The following is a 16,597-nucleotide window of genomic DNA, read 5'->3' as shown; positions in this document are numbered from 1 at the left end:
TTCCTATGCTCTTTTGTAGTTTTCATATATACCTTTAAATTCTACTACAAATATAGCAAAATAACGCAAAGAGTATAACCTGGGAAAGTATGTTATTTTTGTACTGACTCATGCCTATATCCTTCCAGCAGCTTAATGTCATCAAAAGCATTGGGACAGTACAAGTGATAACCTTTGACCCATCACAGGAAGTGACATCACCCCAAATGGGATGGGAGGCCCAGACGTGGGTCCCATGCTCACCACACCCCTTGATTCAGGCATTCCTGGCTGATGAGGGGGGATACCCCGTAACTGGCCCTAAGATGCTTGTTTCTGTTCTAGGGAGGACCTGGCCTGGCAGTTCGGGCTCGACTGTTCCCAGGGGGACCAGGGTCAAGACAGCTATGCACATGGCTGGGTCCAACCTGTGGTGGTGTGGTGAGCTAAACATTATGGATTTAGGCCCAGATCTCTGTACTGGGGGGTAAGTGGTGGACATTGCTCAGCATTCCGTCCATCAATTGTTCTTTTTGCATCACAAGTCTTAAGGCAAAACAGCAGGTCATTGCAAATGTTTTAATAAATAATTCTAATTGAAAACTCTTGAATGAACCATGGTATTAAGCCATGATTGATACCAGGTACCAAGCACTAAAGTTATCAAAAGCTAAAGGAATATTAATTTCAATTCCCAGTAGACTGGTTAAATCACAAAAAATGGAAAGGAGTTTATGGGAGCAGCAAGCAGAAACCTGTAGCATTGTTATTCTAAGCTAACGTAGAACTCACTGTCGCTAAGTCTACATATATTCAGTTCTCTGCCATTTTTAATAGGGGTCGGCAGAATATTCTGTTGAGCCAGCAGATTTGACCGAATTTTGCCCACTCCATGTTACTCTTTAACATGGATTTCAGGCCAAATTCCAACAGTCGCGGTGTGGTGGATATTTTCCTGTGAGGCTCTAGAATATGTGAGCTGGCAAGCGAGGTTTGGCATCTTCTAACGCAATTTTCTAATGCGAGCAGTCACGGTCAGAGGGCTGCAATTCTAGTAGATTTTCTACTCAAGCGGCAGCAAAATTAACTTGAATGGTGCACTCTTGTGCAACGCATGGTGCCATTCGCGCTGATAGTCAGAGCCGCCTGTGCTACTGGTGCTAAATTGCAGCACTAGCTGCATATTTTGCGCCAGTTGGCGGAATTCCAAGCAATCATGCAGAGTTTTTCTGTAACTTCGCCAAATTCCACAGAGTGAACTTCTGTTAATTCCGCCCACCCCTAATTTTAAACTGGCATTAGTAGCCAGAGCTAAACTGTATCTGGTACACTTGATGTGTTTTACTAGTCCTCAGCTGGTCAAATCACTAAATAAAAACACTATTGGTGTTCAAGGTATCCACAATTAATAATGATGCGTGAAATGTACAGATAATGATTTTTTGGGGGGAAATATTTGCATATTGTTCTAAGCATAACTGGATTGTATTGTTTAGGATGCTTAGAAATAGGAGAAGAGTGATTTGAAGGACTAGATAAAAAAAGTTGCCATTAGAGAAACATTTTTTTAATTCATTTATTGTTCAGTGAATTGACAAGCACAATCATTTGAGTATCACTTGTTGACTTCAAAAAGGTATGTGTGGCCTTCATTTAAAGTTTATTTACAGGAAGGTAGCCCAACTTTGCGGGTACAATATGCGAAATGCGCCTGTATTTTTTAGACAAGTTACTGCAAATCAGAGGTCTACTTCTATTGATGTTTTTAATTTGAAAACGTGCTTGTGTGTTAAGTGTTGCATTTCTCAATGTCTACTATAGTACATGAAATTTCTCCATTGAGTAGATCGTACATGATGATAAAAACTATAAATAAAGTAATTAACGCTTAGTTACAAAGAGAATTTAAGTCATAGGTGGGATGTGTTTGGGACTCATACATTAATTGCTTCCTTCAATATTTGCTTACGCGCTGGCGCATATTGAGGGAGGAAGAACTTTCTTTAATAATAACACTTGCATAGCTGCCAAGGTTTCAGATTGCCATGTGTGACATTTTTATAATTTGAGTGAAATTATGAGTGACATTTCAAGGACTAGGAGTGACACTTTCTCGCGAGCAAAAATCATGCAATTAAGACGAGAGAAACTTCTAAATATCAGAAATTACAGCCATTTGAGCAAGAAGAAACTCCTAGAACTTCTTGAAACTGCTGCAGAGCACCAGAAATGGAAGGACACTAACCCTAGTGCTCCGTCCTGTAACCTGACTGTACTGTCAACGAATGCATAACCATGATATTAAACAAGTTTTTCAGTAGCAGTACTTCATTAAACTTCTGTGTACATGCTGGCACTTGCACATTAAATACAAAAATACTTACTGGATGCAACAGATCGAGCACCGAGAGCCCTAGTGGCAAAACATGCACCGGCACCCTGTAGTCTGACGAGAATACCCTCAATTGATAAGTACTGGTACCCAAGAAGGATGACAAGGCAGAGCAGTCCTGCGGCCAGTGCTGATATTATTACTGTGAGACTGTCTGAATTTGAAATCTCAGATCTTGCAGATCACATAAACCTCAAGGATGATGAGAGAGACCAGCCCTGCGCCTGCAGATTTTACTGTGTGTCAATTAACAAATCTCATCCATCTGCAATGCGTGGTGGGCTCCGTGCTGGGAAGTAAATGATAACTGTGATCATCATGAGAACGACAGGGGGCCTCTGAGGAATGATGCTGCAGCGCTGACAGACACAAGGACAATTAACTAAGTGTGTATAGTACATTAAGTCATTCACGGCTCTGCCTGGCACGCAGTCGTTGGCCAAAGTAAGTACTGTAACAACACTTACTTAATGACCTAGACGAGTTGAGAGTGCTGTCTGTGGTCGTTGTCCCAGTCCGGTCGGGGCCGCACAGCAGTTACATCGCTGCGTGATGATGCACTCTGCAGCAGTCTTCTGCTCCAAGACACTGAACTGAGTGCAGACTCACTGACTAGTTACTTTGCGCCCGAGATCATCTGCATCATCGAACATGCCTGTGCTGCGCTGCGCGGGCGGCCCTCAGTGTCCACAGTCCTGTTGGTAGACAACCATTTGTAATGCTGCCAACATTATGCAAGAAGAACCTGGCTGTGCCTGGAAACATGCGTGATCAAGAACATTGCTGCTGCTACGCGGGACATAGCGAAACCACTGTAACAAAGGAGAGTCTACATCATGTTGTGTGAGATATAACAGTGACTTTACTGGCCACTCAATCACAGAAATAAAAGGGCAGCTTCCGTGTTGGAATTAATAACCCCAGTTTGATAAAACGTCACTTTTCACGGGCACTGCCTCGAAAGCGGACTTTGAATTTCGGAATGCATTTCTATTTCCGGACAACACCCAGCGGCATATTAAAGGTGTTAGATTTCTGTCTTTCAAGAAAAAAAGATTTGTGAGATATTTGCCTCATGTAATAAATTAACGTTTGCTTTTGTGTAATATTGGTTGTATTGTAATTTTCTCCTCATGTCTCAGTACTGTCTGTTCCTATGTGAAGCGCTCTGACGCCCCAGGGTAAAGTCCGCGCTAAATGCATAACAAACTAATAAATAAATAAAATCATTACCACAGCGGCGGCGTCGCATGCGCAGCGCTGCGTGGACACTAGTGAAACTTACACTTACTTGGTAGTGACATGCTGCTGCCCCTCGGCCACGGCACCCACCCAGGTCGATGGTCGTCCACTACTCTGTCCCGCGCGACCGGCCGACGGACACTCACTCGGCTCGCCTCGGGCTAGGCTGGGCTCTGCTGCCGCCGTGGGGCGGCGGCGCCGGCCCCCCGGGCCCGGCGCGGCCGCGCTTGCAGTTTTCCTGGTGGTGAGGTGGCCAGAGCTGTCGCCGGCTCAGCTGAGCTGCCACAGTGGGGGTCAAGGTGCACTGCAGCATGCAGCTATGTTTAACGTCGGGCCCGTGGCGAGTGGCCATGATGCGAGACAGCTCGTGCGCCGCAGCCTGCACTCTCCCGCCGCTTCTGCGCTTCCTCCGGAATTGACGGCCCTATCCCAGGCCGGCACATCCGGATTAATCCTGGCCTCTGTGGTGCGCCACCGACGTGATTGACAGCTCTGAGGCTGAATCGACATACCTGGCAGCCCGGGCCGTCGGACTGGCAGAGCAGAGAGATACATTTGTAGCGCAGCGCCGCTCACGAGCTCAGAGAGCTCAGCTGCAGTCTAAGTTAACTGTTTAGGCATTCGGGCTGAGAGCAGCACTCTCAGAGAGCCTGGGCACAGGAGCTGCTGGCGCGCTGGCACAGGTGGCAAAAATGCGTGACAAATGGATTCAGTGCGGTGATGCGGATCACTGCACTGAAATGCGTGAGTGTCACACCAATTGCGTGACGCTTGGCAGGACTGCACTTGTCATAATACTTTTGTGATTGCAAAAATTATAAAACCTCCTCACAAAGTATGACAAAAAAAATCATATTTTTATTGCAAGTGTTTTTCCATTAGGAAAAGCTTGTTGAAAGAAGCCCCATTTGTTGTCTTAGGTTCGTTCAGGTAAGATTCCTCACGTTTGTCACGTTGGAACAGAAGTATGTTATTGACATCCTACACAAGAGTCCTTCTTGTGCAGAACATACCGACTGCGTCACCACTCTCTTGGGACGTGATTGGGAACTACAGTTCCCGGGAGCCAACTGAAGCACCAGAGACAGAGCGACAGAGCGAGACTTTAGGCCTCGCGAGTCTAGAGGGGGGCAAAGACGATTCGATTTTTACTGACGTAAGCTGTAGACGTTGAGCAGCGCGGAATGCCATTTTCTGCATTCGGCGACGGTGTAACGAAGGCCGGCAAGCCGCACATAAGATAGTTAAAACAGAAAACGCTGAGACAAAGAGCTTCGTTGAGACACCTGAGTTGGAGCTTATGACTTTTTACACACTCTGGAGAAAATGAGCAGTCAGGAGAACCTAGAGAAAATGTAGAAATACGCAAAGGTCTGCAAAATGATGAAGTGATAAGCCCAGAGCTTGGAGTTTTGTAGCAAATGGTCAAATGTTATGTAATGTTATTTTCATTTTATAAGGCGCTACTCCAGAGGTTCCCGGCGCCGCCTCACAAGAACAGAAAGAGAAAAAGAAGGTGCTCTACCAGGTTTTTAATAGAACGTCCGTTTTATGGGAAGGCAGAGTTAATATGGTATTATAAGACCTTTACATGTTAAGTGGGTAGACAAAGTGCGTAATTTTGCACTGTTACATTTCTTACATGTGCTCATACGAGCATATTTTTGGAGTTCGAATATAGTGCCAAAGCAATGTACCCTCCAGCTGGATAGTAGACCTACAGGTGGTAGTTACAAACTGTATGCTAAATAGAGATGTGGTGAACAGTGTTGTACAGTGCTTTGCTCCTCTCTCGGCCAGCACTCTAGATCTCTTTGTGTGTTCTTGATTCTGGAGTTCTCCTTCGCCTTGTTGGCAGTTGGAGCTCTGGTCGGATGAGGGGTTGACCTACTTGTATCTGTGCTGCAATAAAGCTTTCATACAGCTTACCTGTTCCTGTGATCTTCATATTATTTACATCATTTGGCGACTTGGGCTGGCGAAGTGTCCGACCACTGCTTCCCAGTTAATGCTGCAGCCTAAGAAGATTCTACAGAGCAGTAGCGCATCAACTCCCTCGAGAACCCCGTGTGATGCACAGCGTGAATGCGGACTGCTCCTTCCGTCTTATCAGTGACTGCGACATCCTTGGAAAAAGTTTTATGGACTCCCTTGCCGGATTTCCTATTCGTAGCGCAGTGAGTGACGTCATCCATACCAACGTCTAGATACTTTGGTGAGTCACACAGCAACGCGTCGCATAGCAACACATCGCAAGCGGCAACGTCACCAATCTACGTCTACGAATCCTGGTGAGTCACATAGCAACGCAACACAAGCGGCAGCGTCACCGAGGCGAACTCCCTCTGTCCGGTGAGTCGTGTAGCAACGTGAGCAGCGTCACTGAAGCGCATCTCTCATGCGCGCTGATTCACGCTGTAGTTTGAACGTCTGACATGTAACGAAGTACACGCACGACGTAGTCGGCCATTTTGCAAGCGTTTCTCTTCATTGTTGACAGTTACCTTGGTTACACTCCGGGAAACTGAAAAGCATCGCATACAGCAAACGGATCTTCGCTACCCTGTTCGAGTAAGCGCCTATTTTAAAACTTTATCTTTGCCGTATTGTCTAGTTTGTAATTGCTACAATTTTGTCATTTACCCATCCTTGTGGTGTATAAAAGAGGATTCCTGACTCATGGCTCAATCAATTAACGTTGCTCTTCCACCACAATTCTTACCTGAGCCAGGCAATCCTTCAATAGCATGGGAAGACTGGATAGTCATGTTCAACAATTACATTGAAGCTCTTGATGGAGAGGATTATTCACCCAAACGTAAAAAAGCTCTTTTAATGACCACCTTGGGTAAAGAAGGACAGCGTCTTTTCAAATACCTACCACAAGTACTACCTTCAGGGTCACAAGTTGATTTAGATGAATTTAAAGAGGCGGTAGCAAGATTAGAAACACGTTTTGGCAAAGAAGAAAACCTTATTCTCCAAAGATATAAGTTTTACAAAAACAAACAATTGGCTGACGAAAGCATTGATGAGTTTGTAGCTAGACTACGCGAACTATCAGTCAAATGTAACTTTGGACAGATGGCGGACGAACTGATCAGAGACCAGCTAGTTGTTCAAGCGAACAACAGGAAAGTCCAAGAACGTCTGTGGGCTGCGAAGAATCCAACTTTTGAAAGTTGCTATAGAACTGGCTAAAGTGGTAGAAGAGAGCGAGAAGTGCATAAGAGAGTTGCAGAAGAGTGGCCTAGAAACAAAAATTGCAGAAATTTCCCATAAAAGTATTGTTAGTGATAATAGTGATGATGAAGCTACAGCTATTGCAATTGTTAGGAAAAAGGGTTATGTTCTTCAAAAGAAGAATGTGCAGCAATCATCTTATAGTAAGAATAATCAAAAGATGTGTTCTAGGTGTTTTCTCATACTTCAGATGGGAAATTTTGTTTTGGAAATAACAAAGAGTGTCTGCGTTGTGGTAAAGCGGGACACTTCGCAAAAATGTGCAGAAATAGAAATAATGCAAGAGTAACTGTTATTAATGAATGTGACGATGTGAAACGTGATGTGAACAAAATATTGATTCTTTCTGATACTGTATGCTCTTGTAGTGACCAGAGAGGTAATCCTTTGAAGGATGACTTTGTGATTGATGGGAAAATCATTTCTCTCATGGTGGACACTGGTTCCAAGTGGACCATAATTCCTACCTCAGTAATGGAAAGGGTGTGGGGTGAAAGAGCACTGAAAGCATGTGACATTTTTCCGTCTGGTTACCAAGGCGAGAAAATCGACATGCTAGGTTTCTTTGAAGCCAAGATTGAATTCAAAGGTAGATCAGCACATGGTAAGATATACGTTTCAGTTGATGGGCCGGCTATTCTCGGTCGTCACCATCAATATGATCTGCACATTGTTGTTGATCCTAGGTCTGATAATCCAGTCTCTATTGTTGAAACCTCATCTTTGGAAGACATATTAGGAAAATTTAAGAATGTTTTTAGAGATCAGTTAGGAGAACTTATAGGCTATTCACATCGCATTATCCTCAAGGAGGGCAGTTCCCCCGTCCAACACAAAGTGAGGAGAGTTCCTTTTACTTTGCGGAACGAAGTTAAGGCTACCCTAGAAGAAATGCTCCAGGGAGGAATCATTGAACCAATAGAAGCGTCCCCTTGGGTTTCGCCCGTAGTGATCTCACAAAAACCTGACAATAAAATTAGGTTCTGTGTAGACCTTCGTTCCTTAAATAAGTGCGTTGTAGCTGATGTGTTCCCCTTACCTAACATCGGTGAATTGGTCTCGACTCTCAAAGGAGCTAAGTTTTTCAGTAAGTTGGACCTTAAACATGCATACCATCAAATTTGTCTAGATGACAGCTCCAAACACTTAACTGCATTCATCACCAGCAAGGGAACATTCCAATTCACTAGGCTACCCTTTGGGCTAGTCTCTGCCGCTAGCGTATTCCAGAGACTTGTCACTGAAGTCTTTAAGGGCCTCGACAAGGTGTTGTACTTTCAAGACGATATCTTGATCTATGGTGATTCTTTACATGAACACAATAGGATTTTACAGGATGTTTTGCTAAGAGTAGATGAGGCTGGTTTAACCCTGAGAAAGGAAAAGTGTGCCTTTCTGTTGAAAGAAATAGAGCATTTAGGTTTTTGCTTGTCGAAGGAGGGCATTAAACCAAAGAAGAATCTACTGGAGGCCATTGAGCTAGCACCTTCCCCGGTGGACAAGGATCAACTTCGGTCCTTCATGGGTTTGATCGAGTTTTACTCGAAATTTGTGAGGGATTTTTCTTCAAAGACTGCTTCCCTGAGGTCCTTACTAAAGAAAGGTGTCAAGTTTAGTTGGACTACTGAGCATGAATCTTGCTTTAAGGTGATCAAAAGGGAACTTAAATCTGCAAATGTGCTTACCCCTTTTGACACCGCCCGGTCCTCTATTCTAATGGTTGACGCTAGTGCCATAGGTCTTGGTGCAGTTCTTTTACAAAAACATGGAAGCGTGGAGAAAACCATCGCATTTGCGTCTAGGCCTCTATCTACCTCTGAATCTAATTACTCTGTTATAGAGCGCGAAGCTCTTGCTGCTGTCTGGGGCACAAGTTACTTCAGAACCTACTTGTGGGGGTACAAGTTTGTTCTACGTACGGACCACAAACCTCTCCTAATTGTTTTAGCTCCAGGTGGAGCTGGGAAAGGGTCTCCAAGGTTGGCGAGACTGGCCTCTCGCTTACAAGACTATCAATGTGAGATCGAGTTTGTTCATGGGTGGAAGAACATCCAAGCGGACTGCTTGTCAAGGCTTCCTGTTCGTTCCACTAGTTGTGATCCTGAAGCTGTGTTAGATGATCTTCCTGTTGCTGTGATAGAAGATGTTTTATTTGTGGGAGGTGGTTCGTTTTCCCACATTGAGTGGTCGAAGGGCATGGAGGAGGATGTAGCTTTAAAGGCTGTTATCAATCTTGTTTCAAAAGGGACAAGAAGAGAGAGTACGGTTGATCCTTTAGTCAGACCTTTCTTGAAGGTCCTGGATGAACTTTCTTTGGAAGGGAAAGATGTTTTGTTGCGAGACGACCGCTTTATCCCTCCTAGTTCTTTAAGAAGTAGGATTCTTGACTTGGCCCACGAGGGACATTTAGGTCAAAGTCTCACTCAACGTCGTGTCAAACAGAACTTTTGGTGGCCCTCTATTGACAGTGATGCGGTTGATTGTGTGTTAAAGTGTTGCTTCTGCAAAGAAGGGGAGAAGCGTTTGAAAGTTTTGGGCTCTCAGTCTCCACAAAAAATAGGCTTTGAAAATGCTCCCTGGCACACTGTCTGCATTGATTTCATAGGTCCAATGAGCGAGTTACCTTTTGATCAGCGGTTTGCCATTGTCATAATTGATTGCTTTTCCAAATGGCTTTGTGTACAATTAGTAAAGGAAATTAACACTGACACCACCATTAATTTCTTGAAGGGTGTTTTTCTTAACGAGGGTTATCCTTCTGTCCTTATTTCAGACAATGGGACTCAGCTCACATCCTCAAAAATGACTTCCTTTGTACACGAATGTGGCATCAGGCATCAGAAGACTAGTCTTTACAATCCACAGGGTAATGGCCTTTGTGAAAGAGTGAATCGTCTCATAAAGGGGGTGATCCAGATGTTTATAGAGTCTAGTAGTTTTTCTCATGAACGTGTTCAAGAGCTTGTCTGGGCTTACCGCTCTACACCACATAGGAATGGCGAAAAATCTCCCTTTGAACTAATGCGTGGGCGTGCACCTGTGTCTAAATTAACCCCCGCTTGGCTGAAGGGTTCTGGCAGTGAGGTACCCCTAACTCAAAACAACACTCCCTTACCCATCTCAGTGGGTGACCTTGTTAAGGTTAAGCCAGGTAGGCATGCTAAGGGACTTAGTAAATTTAGGGGTCCCTACAGAGTTAAGAAAGTTTTTCCACATTTCATTGTCCTGGCTAATGGGGAAAGTTGGAACTATAGGAGAGTAGCACTCTACCAAAAGCGGAAAGATTCTTCTTCTGATGACCTGTTTGCTACTGGGCTTGGTGGTTGTAATGGTTATCTTTTATCCTCTGGCAGTAGTTCTTCTCCCATCCTTTTGCCAACTGGACGGGGGGAGGTGGGTAGTGGAGATGCTTCCACATCTTTATGTACACATAGTGGTTTTTCGGTTGATTCTGCTCCTGTCCCTCTTGTTCCCACTTCTTCTTCTTCCTCTTCCTCTTCTGAGGTCAGGTTGAGAAGCCCTCGCTCTCGCCGACCACCCGTATATCTGAATGACTATGTACATTAATCTTTTCCCTTTCCTGTATTTCCTTTTCCTTTCTTGTGTTTTCTTTTCTTGTAAAGAGGGAAGATATGTTGTACAGTGCTTTGCTCCTCTCTCGGCCCAGCACTCTAGATCTCTTTGTGTGTTCTTGATTCTGGAGTTCTCCTTCGCCTTGTTGGCAGTTGGAGCTCTGGTCGGATGAGGGGTTGACCTACTTGTATCTGTGCTGCAATAAAGCTTTCATACAGCTTACCTGTTCCTGTGATCTTCATATTATTTACATCAAACAGCCTATAAGGTAAAGGGCCGTAATATTAATACAGGCTTGCACTAGCTCAATAGCACCAAGTGCCACAGTGGACACTTACGAAGAACTCCACTCAAATTCAGCTGTCCATTAATGTAAAAAAAATGACTTATTGGTTGGGGGGGTGGGGGCTCTCCCCCTCTGTCTCCCTTTGTCTCACTCCCTCTCTGTCTCCCTCCTTCTGTCTCCATCCCTCTCCCTTCCTCTGTCTCCCCCTCCCTTCCTCTGTAGCCCCCTGACTCCCTCTGTCTCCCTTCCTCCATCTACCTTCCTCTGTCTCCCTCTCCCTGTCTCCCTCTCCCTTCCTCTGTCTCCCCTTGCCTTCCTCTGTCTCCCCCTCCCTTCCTCTGTCTCCCCTGTCTCCCTCTCTTTGTCTCCCTCCTCCCTCTGTCGATCTCCCTCCTCCCTATCTGTCTCCCTCCCTCCATCCCCATCCCTCTGTCTCCATCTGTCTGTCTCCCTCTGTCTGTCTCTGTCTGTCACCCTGTGCCCTCTCGTCTAACTTTACGTGTTTTTATTATTTACACTTTTGCATTCGAGAAATGTGAGGGCCACGAGAGGGACCAGGCACCTGTCAACTCACCCGCTTTTTAATTATGTGCATCCACTTGGCAAGCAAAGGGGCCTCTGTAAATATTAATGCAATCCCCAACTTTTCAAACCCATATCACCCTCCAAAAAAGTGTTGAATTCCCCTTGAAACTTAATCGGATCACCTCTTAAACCTCATTTTGAACCAAGCGGCTGGCAGGTACATAGATAGGTTTTTTTAAGTAATATAGTGAACAAGAGTTATTTGTGCTGTGTAAAGTAGTATTGTTAATGCAGGAAGAGGCAGCAATTCAACTTGTTGAAAAGGCTTATAAAGTTGTTCATCTGCCCACGCTTCAGACGGTCGAGCCAGGAGACTTGGACTCAAAGACCTTGTCCCCAAATTTAGATCCTGGAAACTCACTCCTTTTCACCTGCCGCTGCTCCTTTATTTAAACCGGGGGCACACAGAGGCGTTTATTTTCCCAATGTTTTATTGGGGTAAAAAAATTAATTTAGTTTTTTACTAAAACTGGACTTGTTACAGAGTGTAGCAATATACTACATACAAAGTTACAAGCAAGGCTGGCTCCTCAGCTACCAGTAGTAAAGGTTTGCAAGATCCTCACCTCCTCCCAAAAAAAACGAATATAGGGAAAGCTACTCGGAAATTACTAACTACGATCTCACTGGCACATGATATGCTAGAGGCAGGCGACGGGCGCATTGTCATTCGAAAAGGGGTAATCAGCCTCAATCGCAATTACAATGGGCCTGCCCCACAGCCTGTGCGAGCTCAGGGATGGGCGGCTGCAGCCTCTGGAATCAAGAGAAGTGCGAGCCGCAACAGGAAACTAAATGAAAAAGTTATTGTTTTAAAGTAGAACTATTCTTGCCGTCCCGGGATGCTTTTTTGAAAGACAGAAGTAGGGGAACGGAGTAGAATATTTTTTTTAAGTAGGGGCACGCCATGCCCTTCCGATCCCCCCACTTCTACCACTGTCGCTGTAGCATATATAGCAGGCCAGGCATCACAGGCTGTAACCGCTGTAGCTGAAGAGTTGGTCTGGAATTGCGGGCCGTTCACGAGTCCCGGTCTTGCGTTGTCGGTCATTGCTGGCAGGTGCCATCGACGAAGAGCAGGACTCACTCAAGCTTTGCGCTGGCAGTCGTAGAGGCTGGCGGATTATTTGTGTGAACAGGCCTGTTCGCGAGGAGCCCAAGCTTCAAGATTATCATCTTTTCTTCAGGAAGAGTATAAACTCTGGTGCCAGCCAGTGGTCCTTGTCCTGGGAAAGGGGCCTCTTGGGGGTCAAGGACTAATCCAGCAGGAGCCAGCAGTGCTCAGGCAGGTCCAGTTGAAAGCCCAATCAGGTACATTTGCAGGAGGTCAGCTGGGCAGTTGCTGAGAGGTCTTTAAACTTTGTTGTGCCCCTGTAGCTCACACATGTCATCCAATTGACCCTTGGAGTTCCTCTGGGTAAGCCTGGAATGAAGGTATAAGCAGGTCCAGTCTTTCTTCCTAGACAGTAAGGCAGACCCAAGCAGCAGGGCAGTCCCCTGACAGCAAAGTGGTAATTCTTCTGTAATTTTCACAGGGCCAGGAGTGTTTTGATGAGTAGCTCTAGAGGTTCAGTATTTATACATGGTGCTAGCCTTGGTGTTGGTGTTCTCTTTGCCCTCCCCCCAAATCTGGTTCTGGAAAGTTCTTTCATTTCCCCTGTCAATGATCCACATTTTCTGGGGATGACAAAAGGCAGGGAAAGCATGGTATCAGGTTCCATGAGTGTGCAGGAGGCAACGCCCTTTGAAGTGTAAGTGGGGTGGAAGTCATCCCCTCTGCAGTTATCCTGCCAGAATGGCTCACCCTCTGTGTTACTGTCTGGAAGCAATACACAAACTCAAAGAGCAGGGCCATTCCCAGCCATGTGACCTTGGACAGTGGCAGAAGGCTCAAAGGTTGGGAAAAGAAATGTCCACTTTCTAACAGTATCATACAACAATGTCTCAATGGTAATCTGTAGGAAGCTGGCTCTGTATATACTATACCAAAATAAGGTATTGTGTGCACCGAGTCCAGTTGATCCCCAAATGCAGGCAGAGGCTAAAGTTTATAATACCTTACTCTCTATTTGTGGTACTGTGGGAAAGCCGTAAGGCTTTATCGGAAGGTAGTGTTAAGCATTTATAGTAGACACTCTGGCAAGAAAAGAAGTCACACACTCAAAGACTAAACTCAGACTAATTTGTTTGTACAAAAATATTATTTAGTTATTTTATTTCTAGAACCAAGCTAAGCCTGGTGCAGTTAAGTGAAATACTACTTTGCAGATATATTGCATTTGAAATACAATTGTAATGCACTTGGAAGCAATTGGTCTGTTTACAGGTGAGTCAACAGTCAAAATTACTTTGGTTACTTTTGAGATTACTTTATACATTACTTTTCAGACTACTTTTTAAATTACTTTTTCTACTCGGTGTGATATGCCTAGATATCACACACAGACATTTCATAGAGAAAAGGTAAGTAATTAAGTTTTTGTACATTTGCAGTTTTCTTCAGGTTTCATATAAACCAATTCCACACTTGAAGATTTTTCATAGAAAAACAGTCAATGCTGTCCTATTGGGAGAAAACAGTGTTTTCTGTTTAACTGTAAGTACCTAGGTTTTGGAGTTACTATTCTGGGGTTAGAACCAGGGTTCCCCCAGGGTCAAATATGCACTCTTGAACCACCCTCAGTGGCACTAGGGCGGTTGGTGCAGAGTGCTGAGGCCCAATGTTATCCAATCGGGGATAAGGGGCCTCAGGTTGGTGGCTGCCCACGAGCAGGCTACATGGTTGTAGGAGCAAAGCATTATAACAACTACTCGTAGGGGAGGGTCAGAGGGAAATTATTTAACGACAAAACAGGTAAATACCCCCAGTATGAATGCACAAACAACAAGAAACCTGTAAGTCGAAAAGTACAGAGAAAGATACGCTGGCATTGGAAGAATTGCACAGAGAGAGTAATTAAACTAGCTATCAACAAAAGCTGTTAAAGTCCTATCAGACCACCCAAATGGCGGAGCCTCATCACGTAGGACTCCTAGACCTTGGTTTGTGTGCAAGTGCCCAGACGTATTTTGGCATTGCATCACTCAGCCATGGTCTAGTCACCAAAGTTGTTCATGTGGATGGTGTGTCTGACATGTGCAGTGCAAAAAATCAAGTGGTGTGTATAAAATGGCTGAACAAGCAAACAAATAAACTTTAATGGCGTTTGCCTGAACGTCAGGTTAAAAATTAGTGAGGTGACAGTGTGACAAAATCACTGTCTAACTTGCTTGGTAAAGATCAAAAATTAGGGCCAACATGTTTCTGCCATAACGTGAAAGTCCACTGGCATTCTTCAGGGCCAAGCTGGAATGCTACTGCAAGTACACTACTAATTGTGTTCTAATTAATTGTGTGAAAGAAAATTTTTCTACCAAAATCAAATCAAATTGGTCATACAAGACCGTCCTACCGCATCTTCTTATGTAGTCCACAAGATGCAGTTGGTCTTCCCTGAAAACAATATATAAAAGGAGAAACCATGTAAATACTATACACAGGTACTGTATGAACAAAACATAAATATTGCTGTCACTCTAATCAGCACTTAGGAGATAAGTGCTGCTACTGTGCAGAAACCAATGCCAGCTCACTAAACACTGAAACACGTCCATCACCGTTTAGCGATGGCCCCATAGGGGGTGCGCAACCTGGCGTCACCAACAGATAATCTGTGTGTCATTTGACATAAGTATGAACACTTACCCATCAATTTTTGGGAAGTGAGCCTCACCTCACCCGGCAACTGCTCGGAATGATAAGGCCCCGCTCTAAACATGTAAATAGAGACAGTTCCAGGTTAGATATCTGTCCCTAGGATGTTACTTCTACATCTTGTTAAAACCCAGTCATTTTCTTTTCTGTCTGAAGAAGGTCCCCCACCAAGGCAGAACCGGTGGACGCATAGGGCGACTGACACATCCAACCCTTGGAGACATATGCTCAATTATGATGTATATAAATGTGAATACTAAACCATAGTGCTATGCTGACCTTGGCCACCATTTTATGCATGTGGTCAGTCCATAATGTTTGGTAATAGTCTTAATCAAGGGTACTGTTGTCAAATATACTAGTAAAAACGAACTCACTAGTTGGCAAACATAGGACAAGGGGCTACCTTAATACCTATCTGCCCTTGGATTCCCAATTCGACTGTACGTAAGCAGCCAGCAAAACCCCAGTGGTCTGGACACCCAACCATGACTCAACCAAGGCCCCTGCTCCTACCTTACCTGTCCGTCGGTACCTCACGGCGGGAACTCGAGCCGAAGGGGAGGCACCGACGGACAGATCAAGCACGCTTTTATACTCCCGTTGAATATCCAGTAACGAGTCTGAATCGGTTCAGCTGTGCTCAAGCATAATCAGCAGCGCATGCGCGGCTCGAACATACTATACCTCGCGCCTGCGCAATGCAGTCAAGAGACCCTCTGCACAAACATTACCGACGGCCACTAAACGCGACGCATGCGTTATCATTCAACATGGAAGCAGCTTAGCGTCACACTCCCCAAGTGTAAAGGCGCATGCCCGGTCACGCAGGCACTGCCAAACACACCCATGCATGCGCATCAGGCGTCTTGGACTCACGCTTAGCTGTGCGCATGCGCAAAGACCGGAACGCGCGTTGACACCGTTCGTGATCACCATTGAACGACCCCTGCCGGTTAGCCAAATATTTACATAATTATGAAGAACAGCAGTGAAATATGTCGTTCAGGGTCACGCCTACACACTAATCTATTTACTTAATGCAATTTGATTTATGCAATTTGGAGAACAGTCCCTGGCCCAACAGTGAACTGCAGTGTCTGTATAAATACTATTCAAGCAAGACTGTCAGTGTCAGCACAGTCCGCATCCTACAACATGGTGTGTTGTGATGGAGGATATAAACCCAGTAAGTGTCAAATAGAACTAATGTGCCCACCCATACTTGGGACTTAGCAAATATTGGGGAAATACCTCCCTTTCATAGGCAAAAAACCCCATCAAGAAGATCATCATGCCGTGGAGTGGAGTACAGTAACTGAATACTACGTATGGGAGTGATGTCTGACCCAAGTGATGGAAGGAGGCAACAGGTCCCATTGTTAATAAACCCACAGTGATGATCTGTGGAAATGGAAACATCCAAAGGATGCCCTCTGGACCAAGCCAGAGATTAACTGCTAGGGAGCCCCTGGAGGCCTCATTACATACGGATGTAGCAGAGGAGCACAAGATGGCAAATGCAGCACTCAGATCGATATCC

The 16,597-nt window shown here is 44.9% G+C and overlaps 1 protein-coding gene across 2 annotated transcripts in view; it reads right to left on the bottom strand.

The window, feature by feature from the left end:
• WNT7B (Wnt family member 7B) overlaps positions 1-16,597 on the bottom strand; it is a 731,872-nt gene that overhangs the window by 6,735 nt on the left and 708,540 nt on the right. The window lies entirely within an intron of this gene.

The sequence above is a fragment of the Lissotriton helveticus genome, chromosome 1_1 (genome assembly GCF_964261635.1).
Source record: "Lissotriton helveticus chromosome 1_1, aLisHel1.1, whole genome shotgun sequence".
Classification (NCBI taxonomy): Eukaryota; Metazoa; Chordata; class Amphibia; order Caudata; family Salamandridae; genus Lissotriton; species Lissotriton helveticus.
This window is presented reverse-complemented; position numbering and strand designations above follow the sequence as displayed.